This window comes from Tursiops truncatus, chromosome 9, assembly GCF_011762595.2.
Source record: "Tursiops truncatus isolate mTurTru1 chromosome 9, mTurTru1.mat.Y, whole genome shotgun sequence".
Taxonomy (NCBI): Eukaryota; Metazoa; Chordata; class Mammalia; order Artiodactyla; family Delphinidae; genus Tursiops; species Tursiops truncatus.
This window is the reverse complement of record NC_047042.1, coordinates 8850968-8868107: the sequence shown is the minus strand read 5'-3', so window position 1 is coordinate 8868107 and position 17140 is coordinate 8850968. Positions and strand designations below refer to the sequence as shown.

General features: G+C 44.0%; 1 non-coding gene across 1 annotated transcript; it reads left to right on the top strand.

The window, feature by feature from the left end:
* The first annotated feature begins 16806 nt into the window (after nt 1–16806).
* LOC117313663 (small nucleolar RNA SNORA11) lies at nt 16807–16936 on the top strand. Its single transcript, XR_004528251.1, has one exon. It is a non-coding gene; the product is annotated as a small nucleolar RNA SNORA11 (small nucleolar RNA).
* The last annotated feature ends 204 nt before the right edge of the window (nt 16937–17140 follow it).

Sequence of the window (17140 nt, the reverse complement as noted above, 5' to 3'; positions counted from 1 at the left end):
ATGGATTAGAAAAACATGATGTACACGTACAATGGAATGTTGTTTAACCTTTAAAAAGGAAGGAAATTCTGACACGTGCTGCACCATGGATGAACCTCCAGGACATTACGCTGACTGAAATAAGCCAAACACAGAAAGACAAATACTGCATGATCTCACTTACATGCAGAATCTAAAATCGTCACATTCACAGAAGCAGGGAGTAGAATGGCAGTTGCCAGGGGCTAGTGGGGTTGAGGGAGAAGAGATTTGTTAGGTGGGTATAGAGTTTCAGTTTTACGAGATGAAAAAGTTCTAGGAATCTATTGTGCAACAATGACATAGTTAACACTTTCGTATTGTACGCTTAAAAGTTGTTATGATGGTAAATTTTGTGTTATGTGTCTTTTACACCAATTTTTTAAAAAAAGATGACTTGGAACTTCAGAGAGGAAAGAACAGCTGGATAGGAAAGATCATGGAGAGTATAAAAGCTGTTCTCCACCTCGTGGATTCCTTAAATAAGACATAACGATTGAAGCGAGAGTACAGTATCAGTTGCAGTACTCAGTGTACGCAGAGGAAATACTTGAGACAATTACATTTTTGAGACAGAGATGGGAAAGGGACCTATACAGAGAGAAGGTTTCAATACTTCATTTGAATTGTTAAGACATCAATGACAGTATGTTGTGATAAGTTAGGTATGCACGATATAATGTCCAGAGAAACTCCCATGAAAAATATACAAAGCCATGTGCTCAGAAATACTATAAATAAGACATGATGGAGCCTTAGAAAAGGTTCAAATACACAGAAGACAAGAAAAAAGAGGAATGAACAACAGAGGAATAAAACAGATAATACGTTAAAAAATTGGCAGATTTAAGTCCTAACATGTCAGGAATTACTTGGTCTCAGCAGACCCCCGCTGTAGGCTGTCTCCAAGAAACTCCCTTCAAACACAAAAACACAGGTACTTTAAAGCGAAAGAATGGGAAAAGATACATCATGCTAATGTTACTCAAGAACAAAACCAGGAGCTGCTATATCAATATGAGATAAAATAGATGTAGGAACAAAGAGGATATAAACCCAATACAAGATGCACGAGGACTCTGCATAAAACTGACACACGTTACTGAGGTCAATTAAAGAAGAAATAAGTAATCGAGGGGTAGTCCATGTTCCTGAATCCAGGTCAATGATATTTGTTAAAGTCAGTACCCTCCAAATGAATCTATTGATTCAATGCAGTCCCAGTCAAAACCCCAGCAACTGTATTTTTATAGAAAAAAAGCCGATTCTAAACTTTATATAGAAATTCAGAGTGTCAAAAATAACCAGGATACTCTAGAAAACAGCAAAGTTGGAGGACTTACACTACATACATATCAAGAACTGTTAAAAACTATATTAAGGCAGTTGGTATCGGCACAAAGATAAATAGATTAAAAATAGTCTGAACATAGACCCACCTTTATAGGTTATTTGATCCATGAAAAAACGGGCCACAAAGGAAAGGAAATATTATTTTCAATAAATTATGCTGGAGCAATAAGATAGTCACATGGATATCCACCTCACATTATATGCAGGAATCAATTCCAGGCAGAGTGCCAATCTAAATGTGAAGGGTAGACAATAAAACTTTTAAAGGGAAACTAAGAGTAAGGAACAGTGTCATGATCTTGGATTAGGCATTGAAAAACTCTGACCATTAACAAACACAGTAAGTTTAACTATTTAAAAATTTAGAACTTATGCTTAGTAAACGACCCATTAAGAGAATAAAAAGTGTAACCCGTAGAGGGAGAAGATATTCACAATACAAATACACTGGGTCCTCATTATTCACTGATTCCACAGCTGTGAATTTGCCTGCTTACGAAAATTTATAGGGAACCCCAAATGAATATCGTGGCGCCCTCATGGGCATTTGCGAACGTGCTCAGAGAGGTGACAAGTCTGAGTCACCCCACGGGCACGTTCCCAGCTGAGGTCGAACACCGCGACACCGCCTTATTTCAGCTCATACTGTAAACAAGTGTTCTTTGTGTGGTCTATTCAGTACCATGTTTTAGTTCATATTTGTGCTTTTTGTTGGTGATATCACTTTAAAAGGGCCCCCAAGTGTCATGTTGAAGTGCTGTCTATAGTGTCCCGAGCAAGGAGGCGTGATGTGCCTTACGCAGAAAACACGTGTGTTAGGTGAGCCGTCCTGGCCTGAGTCCCGGTGCTGCGGCTGGGGAGTTCAGCAAGAATGAATCAATAGTACGATATGCTACATCCAGGAAAAGGAAGAGGAAATGCACCCATCTGTATGTGAGGTCACCGGAAAGTACCAAAGTAACATCTGCCGTGTGTGACTAAGAGGTGGGAAAGAAGACGGGGAAGCGGCTAAATGGGTAGATTCATGAAATGACGGCTGATAATAAAAAAGAGGGCAGTGGATGGTGTGGCGCGGGGAGGCTGAGAGCCAAAGAACTTTACTGTCATGTTGCCTAGGGTCCAGAAAATGTAAAACCCTTCTCGACTAGTGTGGGCTGGCTCGCAGGTTTCAAAAGGCGACAAGGCATGAAAATGTCAAGCCTGCACCAGGGGGTTCTGAGCTCAGGAACTAGAGGAAGAATGTCTCGATACCTGTTATGCGTTACAGGGGGAAAAGGCTACGGGAAGAGCAGATTTGAAAAGCGGATGAGACCGTCCTGCTTTACCAGAACATTGGTAAATGAACCCAGAAAACGCAAATAGTGTTTCGGCTGATGAACATGTTGTGACCAGAGGCTCTCAGGAACCTAAACCCTGGATTTCCCCAGGAGCAATGGTTCAGGGTTCACTAATTCAATATTCATGGCAACTCTGTAGGACATAACTACCTTGAGTATTGAGAATCTACTGTAACTGTAACAAAGGACTTGAACCCAGAATATGTAGTTGGCCCTTTGTATGTGCGGGTTTCATATCCCTGAGGATTCAACCAACCTCGGATCAGAAATATTTTTTAAAAATTCCAGAAATTCCCAAAAAGCAAACATTGAGTTTGCCACATACCAGCAACCACGTACATAGCATGTACGTTGTATCGTAGCTGTTTACATTGCATTACGTTGTATTAGGTATTATAAGTAATCAAGAGGTGATTTAAAGTATATGGGAGGATGCGCGTAGGTTACATGCAAATACTACACCATTTTGTATAAGGGCCTTGAGCATCTGTGGATTTTGGTATCTGCAGGGGTCCTGGAACCAATCCCCCGTGGATGCCGAGGGACAGTGATATAAAGAACTCCTACTATTCAATTAATAAGACAAACAACACAATAGAAAAATAGCAAGTGATTTGAGCAGACACTTTACAAATGAGGACATCAAAATGTCCAACAGACATAGGACACATATCATGTTCACTAGACGGAAACGCAGGTTAAAATCACAGTGTGATATCCCTGCATACCCACCAGAAGGTGTGTCATCTTTTAATAGCAAAATATTTGAAACAACCTAAATTTTCAACTCTGGGGGGAAGTAACTAAGCTATGACACAATCGTGTGTAGCAATATTGCACAGCTAATAGTATCGGTTTATTTCATAGAAGAAAGACTGGGAGGAAATACACCAATATGTTAAGAATGGTTCTCTCTGGCTGGTAGGATTTGAGGTAACTTATTTTCCTTCATTTTTTCCCCATATATTTCACGATTCATCACATAAGTATGACTACTTTTATTTTTAAAAAATTTACATGTGTTGCCTTCTGAAAAAGAATAACGATTTTATCATTCCCATTTTTTTCTAAGGGATAAAGTTATATCTGTTTTTTCTTTTTCTGTCAATACCACTTTGGGTGTCTCTGCAGGGTAGTTGCTGACACAGAAATTTCTTTTCAAATTAGAGTTTAAAATGTGTTATGTAACATTCTAAATAAATTCTGGGAGAAGAAACTGCATCTCATTCAAAAATAAACATTCCAATTTCTGTGTTGTAATTCTGAATAATAAAAATCTCATCACAGAAATGAGGAGAAAATTGCTTCAAGTCATCTAGCTGATAAAATATAAGTGGTGATAAACATCATAATATATAACAGAATTAGACAATCGATATTGTGCACATAGCCAAGGTTTTACTATAATATATTATTGGCAATAAATATTCTGTCTTGTATTTGTAAGAAACAGAGGTAATATTACAAAAATCAGATTTCGAAAATTCAGATTCATTAATTATCATCTTCATTGCTATAAGAGAAGCTGAATGAAGTAATTCAATCCTACAAAAATCAAATCTTAGCACTTGAACTACAGTATTAACAGACACGACTTTCATAAACCTCCTGTGAGACATCCAGACATTGATTAGTTATGCATTTGACAGATGGGACCCAGAGCTCCCCCCAAAAGGAGACTTCACCCAGGACCTCCTGGCTGTCCAGCTACAGAGTCTGGTCTAGACCGGACAAGGACTCTTTCTTAATTCTGAGGATCCCCCATTTACTCCTGAGGCTGCTCTCCCAGCTCCTAACTGCTTGACTAGAGTGAAGGTGAGGATGCTGTCAGGGACCCTGTCGCAGACAGCATGTCCTCATGGACCATGTTGTGGCGTCAGGTACGGGACAGCTGGTGCTGAGACGCACCAGGAGGACCAACGCTCATATGAGCAGGCGTGATGGGGGGGTCCTGTTTCTGACAGTAGTGGCCTGGAGACAGGTGCGGAGAGGTGGAAAGAAACAAGTGGAACCTTGTATCTTCCCAGAGGATATAAGTGAGATTGTTAATTTGCTCTGTGATGGAAAAGGAAATATATCTGAGGGAACTTTGGGAAGTGAAGGCGTTACACCGTTGGTGAAGCATGAGCTCACAGGGAGCTTGCAGAGCCCTCGGGGGGCCCGGATCCCTCCCTTTTGCACTCACTCTGATGGGTGGCAGGAACAGCAGGACTATCCCTAGCGCCAGGTGGCATCCTTCCTAGGGGGGCTGGAGATAGGGTCCCCCCTTATGCATGCAGCCATCAGGGAGTGCCGGCAGGAGCCCATGGCGCTGTTGTGTCCCCAGCAATGGCAGGCTCCAAAGCTACCACCGCATTATTTTTTATTTAATTTTAATTTATTTATTTACTTTTTTTTGCGGTATGCGGGCCTCTCACTGTCGCGGCCTCTCCCGTTGCGGAGCACATGGACGCGCAGGCTCAGCGGCCACAGCTCACGGGCCCAGCCGCTCCGCGGCATGTGGGATTTTGCCGGACCGGGGCACGAACCCGCGTCCCCTGCCTCGGCAGGCGGACTCTCAACCACTGCGCCACCAGGGAAGCCCCCACTGCATTATTTTTATCTGGGATTTTGTTCACATGAAAAGAATGTACAGAAATGACTAATGAACCCAAACCAGCACGGAGCTTGTCACTCCCGCCTAATCCTTTGGGGGAACTCGTCAGCATGGTGGAGGCTGCAGGAAGGTTACCACACATCCACCTACGAAGTTGAACTCATTTTCAGAGAAATTTCCTTGATTAAAAGAAAAATGATCTGGGACTTCTCTGGTGGTCCAGTGGTTAAGAATCCACCTTCCAACACAGGGGACGCAGGTTCCATCCCTGGCTGGGGAGCTAAGATTCCACATGCCACAGAGCAACTAAGCCCGTGTGCTCTAGAGCCTGTGTGCACAACAACTAGAGAGACTGCGTGCTGCAACTGCTGAGTCTGCGTGCTCTGGAGCCCGGGAGCCACAACTAGAGAAAAGCCCGAGTGCCGCAACGCAAGATCCCGTGTGCTGCAACTAAGACCCGATGCAGCCAAGTAAATAAATAATAAAAATAAATACATAAATAAATATGAAGAAAAGAAAAATGATCCAAGTAGGTATTTCTTAATTTCAGAAGAACAAATTAATAAATGACAAAAACGTACGTGCGTGTATAACCCATGAGCCAGAGGGGCTCCCATGACACATGTGATAACACTCAGCTTGGCCGTGTCGGATCTCACCTGAGCCCTGTGCTCCTGGAAGCAGCGAGGGGTAAAGGAATCCCCACTGTGAAGAATCCCTTCTCCGCATGCCCTAGATGAGACCCAGGGAGGCCCCTGCTCACCTGGATGAGGCCAGACACAGGCCAGGGTCCCATTCTTCATCTGGTCAATGACCACCTGCACGGCTGTCCCCACTGATCAGTCATAACTCAGCTTGGCATAAACATCTCTCCTTCTTCTGGGCCCCAGGACCTGGGCCCCTGGACTAGGGTAGCCTCGGGAAAACATCCTCTGACTACCTTCCCATCACATTCCCATTCTTCCAGCCTGTTTCCCTCTTTCTGGACAAGAAACCCTTTCTGCTCAACCCCAGAGATGTTGCAGACCTTGTGGTCAGAGCATCTCTCCTACTGCGATAACCTTTGGAATAAGGTCTCCCCTTATTAAGTTGAGAATTTTTTTTTTTTTGACAAACCCACTAATTCCATGCCCTGTGGAAGCCCCGAGCTTCCTCTCCAGGTCAGGCCTGAGCTTCCCACGTGGGCCTCAGGCAAGAGTAAAAATAGAGTTTGTATCAAATGACTGGCTCTGCCTGCCTGGTCTGGTGGTAGAACCTGATGGCTCCGGGCAAGCAGGTCTCTCGGACTCTTGGGAGGGAGTGTGCGGGAGCCGCCAGTGGCAGCCTGGGCAGGGGCCCTAGAAGGACTCTCTCTCGGCCTCCCGCGCCTCCTGGGCCCCTGTCCTGAGCATTCTTGTGCTGGTCAGGTTGAGATTCCAAACCAATGGGTCAACTCAAACAACCCGTCACACTAGAAACATAAAACTAGCTTTTACGGGGAGCTGGCTGGGGTGCGGTGAAGCAAAGGCCCTCCTCCAGCATTCAGTGATGCCCGGAGGTCAGACCCTCCAGCCGGCCTCTCCCTCCGGCAAGCTCTCCAGCCCCTCCCTCCCCTTCCTTCCTCCTGCTGGTGCCCCCGCTCCATTCCAGGGGGAAAAGGAGGCTCCTTGCCCTGCCTCTTATGGAGGAGCTCAAACCTTTCCTCCTGGGAAAACCTGGGATCTCAGGGGGGTGTGGGGATTGGAGGGGCACTTCCCAGGGCAAACATCCAAACTCAGAGACGGCTTGGGGGTGGGAGTGCTGGTGAGAGGGAGAGAGAGAGATTTTCCTTCGTGTGCTACAGATGTGCTGCTTTTTGACCACCAAGCCATCCACACCTCAAGTGGAAGCTCATGAAATCACGGGAAACCAAATTTCACGGAGGAGACAGCAGGTGAGCCAAAACTTATAGGTCAGATGCGGCTAATTCCTTCTAAATTTAGAATTGCTCCCAGCCTGCTCCAGGACTCACCCCTTCCAAGACTCTTTTACATGTTACCAACAGGAAACTACTGACAATAGTTTCATCCTAATGGTTGATTTATTGAATCATTCAACAAACATTTCTTGAGTACCTACTGTGTGCCAGGCACTGGCCCATTCTATGGGCACATACTGGCAAATCAAACAAAAGTCTCTGCCGGGCTTCCCTGGTAGCGCAGTGGTTAAGAGTCCACCTGCCGATGCAGGGGACATGGGTTCGTGCCCCGGTCCGGGAAGATCCCACATGCCGCGGAGCGGCTGGGCCCGTGAGCCATGGCCGCTGAGCCTGCGCGTCCGGAGCCTGTGCTCCGCAACGGGAGAGACCACAACAGTGAGAGGCCCACGTACCACACACACACACACACAAAGTCTCTGCCTTCACAGAGCTTATGTTCTAGAATCTTCTTGCCACATTGCAGTGGGAAAACCTGGCTGCTCAAGGCCATGAGAGCCTGAGGTAGTCCCTCATTAAATTCCTCACCCACCAACTGTGGGAGGAATTCCGCGTGTCACAGCCTCTCTCTTCCAGCCACTGTGGGAACACCAGCCGGGAGTTGGTGTTCATAGAAGGAGAAACGAGACCCCGCCTTCACCAACTGAGCCTGCAAACCCAAATTCCAAACCCTGTGAAGGGCCTGCAGCTCACAAATGTTACACTCCACCTGCCCTGCAAAGTCAGGCCATGTTGCAATTTGCTTTGTACATTCTGTTCTTTCTAGCAGCAACATTTCAGTACATGTTATGGGCTGCACCATGTCCCCCAAAATCTGTATGTTGAAGTCTTCACCCCCAGGACCTCAGCATGTGATTGTATTTGGAGAGAGGGTCTTTAAAGAGGTGACTAAGTTAAAATGAGGCCATATGGCTGGGCCCTAATCTGATATAACTGGGGTCCTTATAAGAAGAGGCGATTGGGACACAGACACACACAGATGGACGACCATGTGAGGACACAGGAAGAAGATGGCCATTGCATGCCAAGGACAGAGGCCTTGGGAGAAACCAGCCCTCTCGACACCTTGATCTCAGACTTCCAGCTTCCAGGACTGTGAGAGAATAAACTTCTGTCTAAGCTGCCCAGTCTGTTGTTCTCTGTTATAACAGCCCTCACAAACTAATGCAGTCTGGTTTTTCTCCCCCTGGAGATTTTTTTTCATACTGGAAAAGGAGTACTGTGCTTTCCCATAGCTGGTCACACACACACATCACCCTCAGCTTGCTTCCCCCGCATTACCCCTCCCCAGGAATCAGCGCCATTGTCCCTGGGCCTCACTCCTTTTGCAGACTTGGGGACACAGCCAGGAGCAACTGAGATCCCTGGGTTTCTAGCTTTCTTCCTCTGGGCTTTTCTTCTATTGAGACAGCACATTTTCAAGCAAATTCCCAAGAAAGGGTGCAAAAACAAATGCATTTTTGAATGTTTTGCATGTCTGGAAACCCTGCAGTGAGTCCTCACACTTGATTAATGGCGTGGCGACGGAGTTCCAGGTTGAAACTCACTTGGAATCTGGAATGACTAGTGAACATTCTGATGCCCTTTCGGCTCTGGTGCCTTTGCAGGTGATCTGCTTTTTTCTATGGAAGCTCCTAGAATCTTCTCTTTATCCTTAATATTTTCACAGTCTTAAAAGAGGAGGCTGTATCTGTGGTCTGTTTCAATCATTGTGAACTCTTGGTGGCCTCTGAAACTGAAGACTTTGTATTGTTTCATGGATCAACGAGAACCTCCCTTTTAGTCAAATGATGGCCATCCTGCATTGATCTTCTGTCTCTTTTTAACATTTCCTTTCATATTTTCTGTCTTGTCTTTTTTAGCTCTACGTTTTATTGAAACAGTTGACTTCATTTCTAAAAGGTCTTCTTGTTTCCCAAGTGTTCCTTTGTTGCAGTATCCTATTTTCATATGTTTGTTACATCTTCCTGAACAACTCTGAAAATACAAACTCAAATCCTTTATGAAGGAGCTCTTCTGTTGCAGAATGATCCACACTTCCGGGTCAGTTTTCCTGTGGATTCTCCCTTCTCTTCATGCTCCTTGCTGTGACATTCCTCCTGTGTTCTCCCCACCGTGGGGCCTGAAGTGGCCTCACTCCGCCCCTTTGGCAAGGCCCCCTCCCTGACCACACTGTGATGGTGTGGGCGCAGACCAGCAGGCGGGTCATGTTGTGGGTCCACATTCCAGAAGGGGTGGGGCTGATTGTGGGTACCAGCACCACTCTGGAAACCCTGGGACTTCCCCATTTCTTCAGGGAAGAATCCTCTGGTTTTGCCTTTGGGTGGGTGGCTTGCACAGGTATCTGCTGTCTGGACAGGGTGTGGGAGATGTCCAGGGCCCGGAGCTGCAGCTGCTCTAGACGCCGACCTCCCATCAGTGCTGGGTGTCTGTGTCACTCCTACTCCTGGCCTCCACTATTCCCGATGAACTTGAGCTCAGGGCAACAGGGCAGACTTCCGGGATGTTGCCGGCTGTGACATCCCTCGCTCTGTTCACCCATCCACAAACACCTGTCCCCGTGCCTGTCTCAAGTCATCCTTAGACAGAACAACTTTCCTTCCTCCTTTGCTCTCATGGGTGTATTTTCTGTGCTTTTATGAGGCCATCCAATGGGGTTTCCAGAGGGATAAAAGCAAATGCAATATCAATGTTTAAATTATTGCTAGAAGTATGGGTGACAAAAAGGCATCACTTCATGGCTTTACTTTCCATTTCTTTGCTTACTAGTGAAATTTAATTTTTGTCACATGTGCATCAGTCATTTGTACTTCCCCTGGGACATGACCCTTCACATCTTTTGACAACTTAAATATTTGGGTCTTCATATTTTTCTTAATTTTGCATGAGCTCTTTATACATAAAAAGTTGTTCACGCTTGTTATAATATCTGTTGCAAATAGTTTTCGGTGTGTAATTTAAGAATAATGGATTCCTCTGAAGGAGAGTAAAGCCATGGTGAAAAATGTGTTCTTATCATTCACTGCTGCATTTGCATTTTATCTAGATCACAGGGCTGTTCATATATCCCTTTGAATTTAATCCAGACTACTCAGCACATCATTCTGATAGCCTCCCTCCACCTCTTTCTGATTCCCCTGAGCAGTACAGAAGCCAGATTAAACATGGGTAGTCTGATTTGCCCAGAGAGAATATCATGTGCTCTCTGCAATTACTTGTTACTTAACAACTCGATCTATTTATGTTTATAAGAATTAGTTGGTGCCAATCTAGTTCATGAAGATGCCACTTGATGGTGCGCCATGTAATTGCACCCGGGCTAATTACATAAATCGTCTATTTGTGTTCCAAAACGAGCTTTGAATGCTGTTCTCTTTCAATTGTTCCCCATAAGCAAACAGAATTAGGCCCAGAAAGCCAAACTGAGTGATCCCTGGTGATCAGTGGTTAAGAATCTGCCTTCCAGTGCAGGGGATGCAGGTTCGATCCCTGTCGGCCTAAGATCCCACATGCTGTGGGGTAATTAAGCCCACGTACTACAATTAGAGAGCCCGCTGGCGGCAACTACAGAGCCCAGGCATTCTGGAGCCGGTACGCCACAACTAGAGAGAAGCCCATGCACTGCAACGAAAGATCCCGTGTGCCGCAACTAAGACCTGATGCAGCCAAAAATAAATAAAGAAAGAAAGAAAGAAAGAAAGAAAGAAAGAAAGGAAGGAAGAAAGAAAGGAAGGAAGAAAGAAAGGAAGGAAGAAAGAATAAAGAAAAATGAGTATAAAGACAAGCTACAGGTTTGGAGAAAATAACTATAAACCACATATCTGAAAACAGGCTCATATCTAGCATACATAAAGAACTTTCAAAATGAAACAGTAAAAGAAATGGGCAAATATTTCACCAAAGACGGTATGCACATGGCAAAAATGCACATGAAAATATATTCGTTATTGGCCAGTAGGGCAGTGCAAACTAAAACCATGATGAGATGGTTTACTACACACCTATTAGAACAGCTAAAAAAAAAATAACAATAACAATATCAAGTGCTGGTGAGGATTCAGAGAAACTGGATCTCTCACACATCACTGGTGGGAATGTAAGTGGTACAGCCACTCTGGAAATTCATTTGGCAGGGTTTTTCACTTGTTTTAAAATTAAACATACAATTACCATATAAGCCAGCAATCACACGCCTGGGTATTTACCTGCTATGGACTGAATGTTTGTGCCTGAGCCCCTGCCACCAAAATGCATATGCTGGAATCCTAATCCCCAGGGTGACGATACTTGGAGGAGGTAGGGCCTTTGGAAGGTGATTAGGTCATAAGGGTGGAGTCCTCATGAATGGGATGCATGCCCTTATAAAAGAGACCCCAGAGGGGTCATTGCCCCTTCCACCACAAGAGGACACAGTGAGAAGGCTCTGGCTATGAACCAGAAGAGGACCTTCACGAGAACAGGACTGTGCTGGAGCCTTGATCTTGGACTTCCAGTCTCCATAACTGTGAGAAATAGAGTTTCTGTTGTTTATAAGTCACCCAGTCTGTGGTGTTTGGCTATAGAAGTAAGTATGGTTTAAGGAGATGTGGAAGGGTGCCAAATTGACAAGGGGTAGACTGTGGTGGTTAACTTATGTCAACCTGCCTGGTCTACGGTGCCCAGTTTATTGGTCAAACACTAGTCTAAACGTTGTTGTGAAGATATATTTTAGGTGTGATTAATATTTAAATCAGTTTCTCAGACTCTACTCAGACATGGAGTAAGGTTACTAATGCTCTGTAATGTGGCGGGGAGGCCTCATCCAGTCAGTTGAAGGCCTTAAGAGCAAAGACTGAGGTTTCCTGAAGAAGAGGCAACTCTGCCTCAAGACTGCAGCACAGGGGCTTCCCTGGTGGCGCAGTGGTTGAGAATCTGCCCGCCAATGCAGGGCACATGGATTCGAGCCCTGGTCCGGGAAGATCCCACATGCCGCGGAGCAGCTAAGCCCCTTCGCCACAACTACTGAGCCTGCACTCTAGAGCCTGCGAGCCACAACTACTGAAGCCTTCATGCCTAGAGCCTGTGCTCTGCAACAAGAGAAGCCACCGCAATGAGAAGCCCACACACTGCAACGAAGAGTAGCCCCCCACTCGCTGCAACTAGAGAAAGCCTGCACACAGCAACGAAGACCAAATGCAGCCATAAATAAATAAATTAATTAATAAAAATTTTAAAAAAGATTGCCGCACAGAAACCCTGCCTGAGCTTCCAGCCTGCTGATCCACCCTGCATATTCCACAGTTGCCCCACAATCACATGAGCCAATTCATTAACATCCCTCTCCATTCTATTAGCTCTCTTTCTCTGGAGAACACTGAATAATACACCAAGAAAGAAAATCACTGAACTTGAAGGAAGCCAATAGAAACTTCTCAAACTGAAATGCAAAGAAAAAAAGAGCAGAACAGACCGTGCAAGAACTATAGAACAATATCAAAATATGTAGCATAAGTATAATTGGAATACCAGAGGAGAAGAAAGAGAAAGGGAGGTAGAAGAAATATTTGAAGTAATAATGGTTAAGAATGGTCCCAAATTAATGACAGATACCAAACCACAGATCCAGGAAGCTCAGAGAACCCCAAGCAGAATAGAGGGTGAAAAAAACCACCTTAACTCTGAAGGAACAAGTGTAAGAATTAGAGAGACCTTTCTGCCAGGAACCATGCAAGAAGGAAGAGAATGGCCTGACATCTTTAAAGTGCTGGAGAAAAAAGAAACCTAGAATTCTATATCTAGAGAAATTATTTAAAAATGAATGTGAAAAAAGTAATTTCTAAAACAAAACTGAAGGAACTCATTGCCACCTGACATACCACACAGAAATATCAGAAGTTCTTTGGGTAGAAAGGAAACTGCATAGATCAGATACCTGTATTTGTACAAAGAAAGGAATGTTGCTGGAGAAGGAATAGATGGAGGTTAAAATAAAATATTTTATTTTTCTTGTTCTTAATTGATCTAAAAGTAGTTGTTTTTTTAAACCAGTAATAATAACAATGTATTGGGTGACTAAGTGAGATGAATGATGACAATGACGGGAGAACGAGGAGGGAAAATGTGGGAATAGCCAGTACCTGTACCACATGGAGCTGTAGAGTGTTGTTTTGAAGGCAGACTAAGATTAGTTAAAAATGTATAGTGTGGGCTTCCCTGGTGGCGCAGTGGTTGAGAGTCCGCCTGCCGATGCAGGGGACACGGGTTCGTGCCCCGGTCCGGGAAGATCCCACGTGCCGCGGAGCGGCTGGGCCCGTGAGCCATGGCCGCTGAGCCTGCACGTCCGGAGCCTGTGCTCCACAACGGGAGAGGCCACAACAGTGAGAGGCCCACGTACCTCAAAAAAATATATATATCTATATATCTATATATATCTATATCTCTCTATATAGTGTACTCTCTAGGCCAAAAACTAAAAATTTTTCAAGAAGTATAAATGATATGCTAAGAAAATATGAAAATACAATAATATAAAATGCTCAGCTGAACTCACAAAATGCACCAATAGGGAAAAAAGAGCAAATAAAATGACTATAAAACAGTTACAAAGATAGTAGATACCAATCCATCTGTATTAATAGTCATTTAAAATATGAGTTGTCTAAGCACACCAATTAACAGACAGAGGTTTGCAGAGTGGACATAAAGCCAAACCCAACTATGTTGTCTACAGCAAACCCACTTAAATATAAATATTTAGATAGAAAATCTCCCTAAAGAATGAAACAGAGAAAGAAATACCATGCTACTAATCAAAAGAACACTAATCAAACAAAAGCTTGAGGAACTGTATTAATTTCAGACAATACAGATTTCAGAACAAGAAAGATTATCAGGAATGAAGAGTAACATGATAGATTCTCTAAGAAGCTATAACAGCACTAAGCATGCATGAACCTCACAATACATTAAAAATATGTCAAAATATATAGAGCAAGACTAATAGAACTGAAATGAGAATGTACAAATCCATTTTTGTAGCTGAAACTACAACATGCTTCTGTCAGTAATTGATCAAGGAGGCAGGAAATCAGATGATCTGTTAAACACTATCAATCAACTTGACCTAATTGAAATTGAGAGAGTTCTCCATCCAACAGCAGAATACACACTCTTCTCAAGCTCACATGGAGCATTCACCAAGGTAGACCACATTCTCAGCCTTAGAACACACCTTAACTGATTTAAAAGAATAGAAATCACACAAAGTATGTTCTGACAACAAAAGAATTAAACTAGAAGTAACAGAAAGAGGAGTGAAAAATCCCCAGATAGATGGAGAGTAAAGAACACACTTCTAAATCATCCATGAATCAGAGTCCAGAGAAACTTCAGAATACTTTTAACCAAATGAAAATAAAAATGATCAGACTTTTCATTTTGATAGTTAGCTGTTGGAGGCTGCACTAGAAGCCTCATACCTGCATGAGAAGAGAAGTCTCCGATCAATAATCAGAGCTACCACCTCAAGAACCTAGAAAAAGAAGTGCAGAATAAACACAAAGCAAGCAGAAGGAAGGGCATAAAAAATATGTGAGCAGAAATCAAGGAAATAAAAACACAAACGTAATAGGAAGACACACACGTCCGTGTGCACGTGCACGTGTGCACCTGAACATCCTCCTCTAGCCTTCTTTCCAAGAATGGACTGAGTTCCTCTCTTTTCTCTGACATCTCCCTTTCCCACCACGGAGAGGTTCTGCCTGGGGTGGACAAGGGTATTCTCTGTCCTCCAGGAACTGGGTGGACGGGCTGTGTCCTCCAGGCTGGGCCCTTGCTGTGTAGAAGGTTCCTATACAACCTGGGCACCTCTTCTCGGGTCATTTGCATGTCGCTAACATTATTTTGCATATCAAACCCTAACCTTCTTTCTTTTTAAACTCACTTGGTATAGATTCTTGCCTCTCTAACTTCTCCCCTCATATATGTTGTGGGTCCATAAAGGTCCGGATTTCAGAAAGGCGAAAGGATGGTCCATCACCCATTGCTCAGAGCACTCTTCCCATTGACCTGAAGGATGGTCTGGGAAGATGCTCAGCATGGCGGCCACCATCCAAGATCTATTTGTCACTTCTGTTCTAGAGTGTGGTTCCAAGTATCTTTCCCAAATGTCTCTTCCAGTTCTTCACCTGCAGGATGACCACTGTTCTATGTCTGCAAACCCTATTTCCAGGGATGTGCCCGGGGGTTGCTGCCACCTTGCTGGTGATACACCAGCTCTCATCTCTTGTCCTACACAGAATCACCACATCTTTTGCTTAAGGAGCTGCTGTTAAGCCATGTATCTTTTACCTTTTTTTTTTCACTTTTTATTTTGAAATGTTTCAAACATACAGTGGATATTAAAATGAATATCCATATACACACCGCCTAGATTTCACTGTTAACATTTTGTTATATCGCTACAGCTGTTGTTTTTACCTGAAGTATTTTAAACTAAATAACATACATGGTGGCATTTAACCCTAATTATTTTAATGTCCTCCTCTAAAAATCAAGTACCCTTTCCTATATAATACCAATCCTATTTTCCACACCTAAGAAAATGAACAATCATTCTTTGTCATCATCTCATACTTATTAGAAAGTCAAGTGTCTCCTGTTATTTCCAAGATATCTTTAAAATATGGTTCATGCAGATGAAGGACAGAATTTTTGAGTTTTTATTTCTTGTATCACTTTTAAGCTAAGTGGACTCCTCCCTCACTTCCCTTTTTCACTATATTGTTGAAGAGGTCAGATCAGTTGTCTTGTAGAGGATCTGTCCTCTGGTGGGTCTGACTGTCCTGCAGTGGTTTAATGGCTCACTGTTTCCTGTCTCTGGAAAGGAGGTCCCTAAGCCCTGAGGTGGTTATGTCTGAACAATTTAAACAGGAAACCACATCGGGGTTCCACAGGCTGCCTGACTGTCCCTTTTGCTCAGGTAGCTCTCTGGGTTTAGGAGCTGAAAGCTATTGGGGTGCACATCTGGAACCCTGAGTGTATCTAGCCCCGTCTACCTCAAGGCCCTGAGTTATTTCATCAGGAGCTATGAAAGGGGATTTTCTCATCTTATCACCTGTGGTTATTAGCTCGCCTAATTCCATACAGAAGATCTTTTTCTTATCAGCTGGGGCTGCTTAGTAACCCCAAATATGGATTCTGCAGGAGAGGTGAATAAGGCCTTCATTCTTCCCCCTGCCTAACTGAATTTTCAGAGGAAAGCATTGGTATAACTCTTGGCTCTAAAGAAGGCAAGTTAGGGAAGGGTTTTTGTTTGTGTGTTTGCTCTCTTTGAGAATTATTATGAGCTCATGGATTTTTATAGGTTGAATGTGTTTCAGTCAACCATGGTTACTCTCCTTTCCGATGTTTGCTTGTCTCCACTTTGGTTGGTGAGAGCCCTGTTCAGCTGCTCTGGCATCCTTTCTCCTCATCTACGGTTTGTCACGTTGGGCACTTTTGGAGGGCAAATCTCAAGACTTGCCTTTATTCCAATTAGACATGATAGCTTGTTCAAGACCGTTAAGGTTGGGGTGTGCTCAGAGCAGGGGGTCTGAAGAAACAGCTCCTCTGTTTACAGCATATCCAACAGGAATCTGGGTGCACTGTGACAAGGGACACAAAACTTGTGGCTTTCCTATGAGCAAATACCCAACCCGTGTCCCCCTGCACCTCACGTGGCTGTTGCACAGGACTAGTGGGACAGGGCTCAATATTGAAAGGAAAGCTACAGTATTTAGTGGGGGAGTTTGCCGCCTAGAGCCTGTCTGGTCTGTGCATGGGTGGACCATGAGTGGTCTTACAGACATAAAGGCTTAGAACCTCTCTTTTTGAAAAAAAAGAAAAAGAAAAATAGGTTCTATA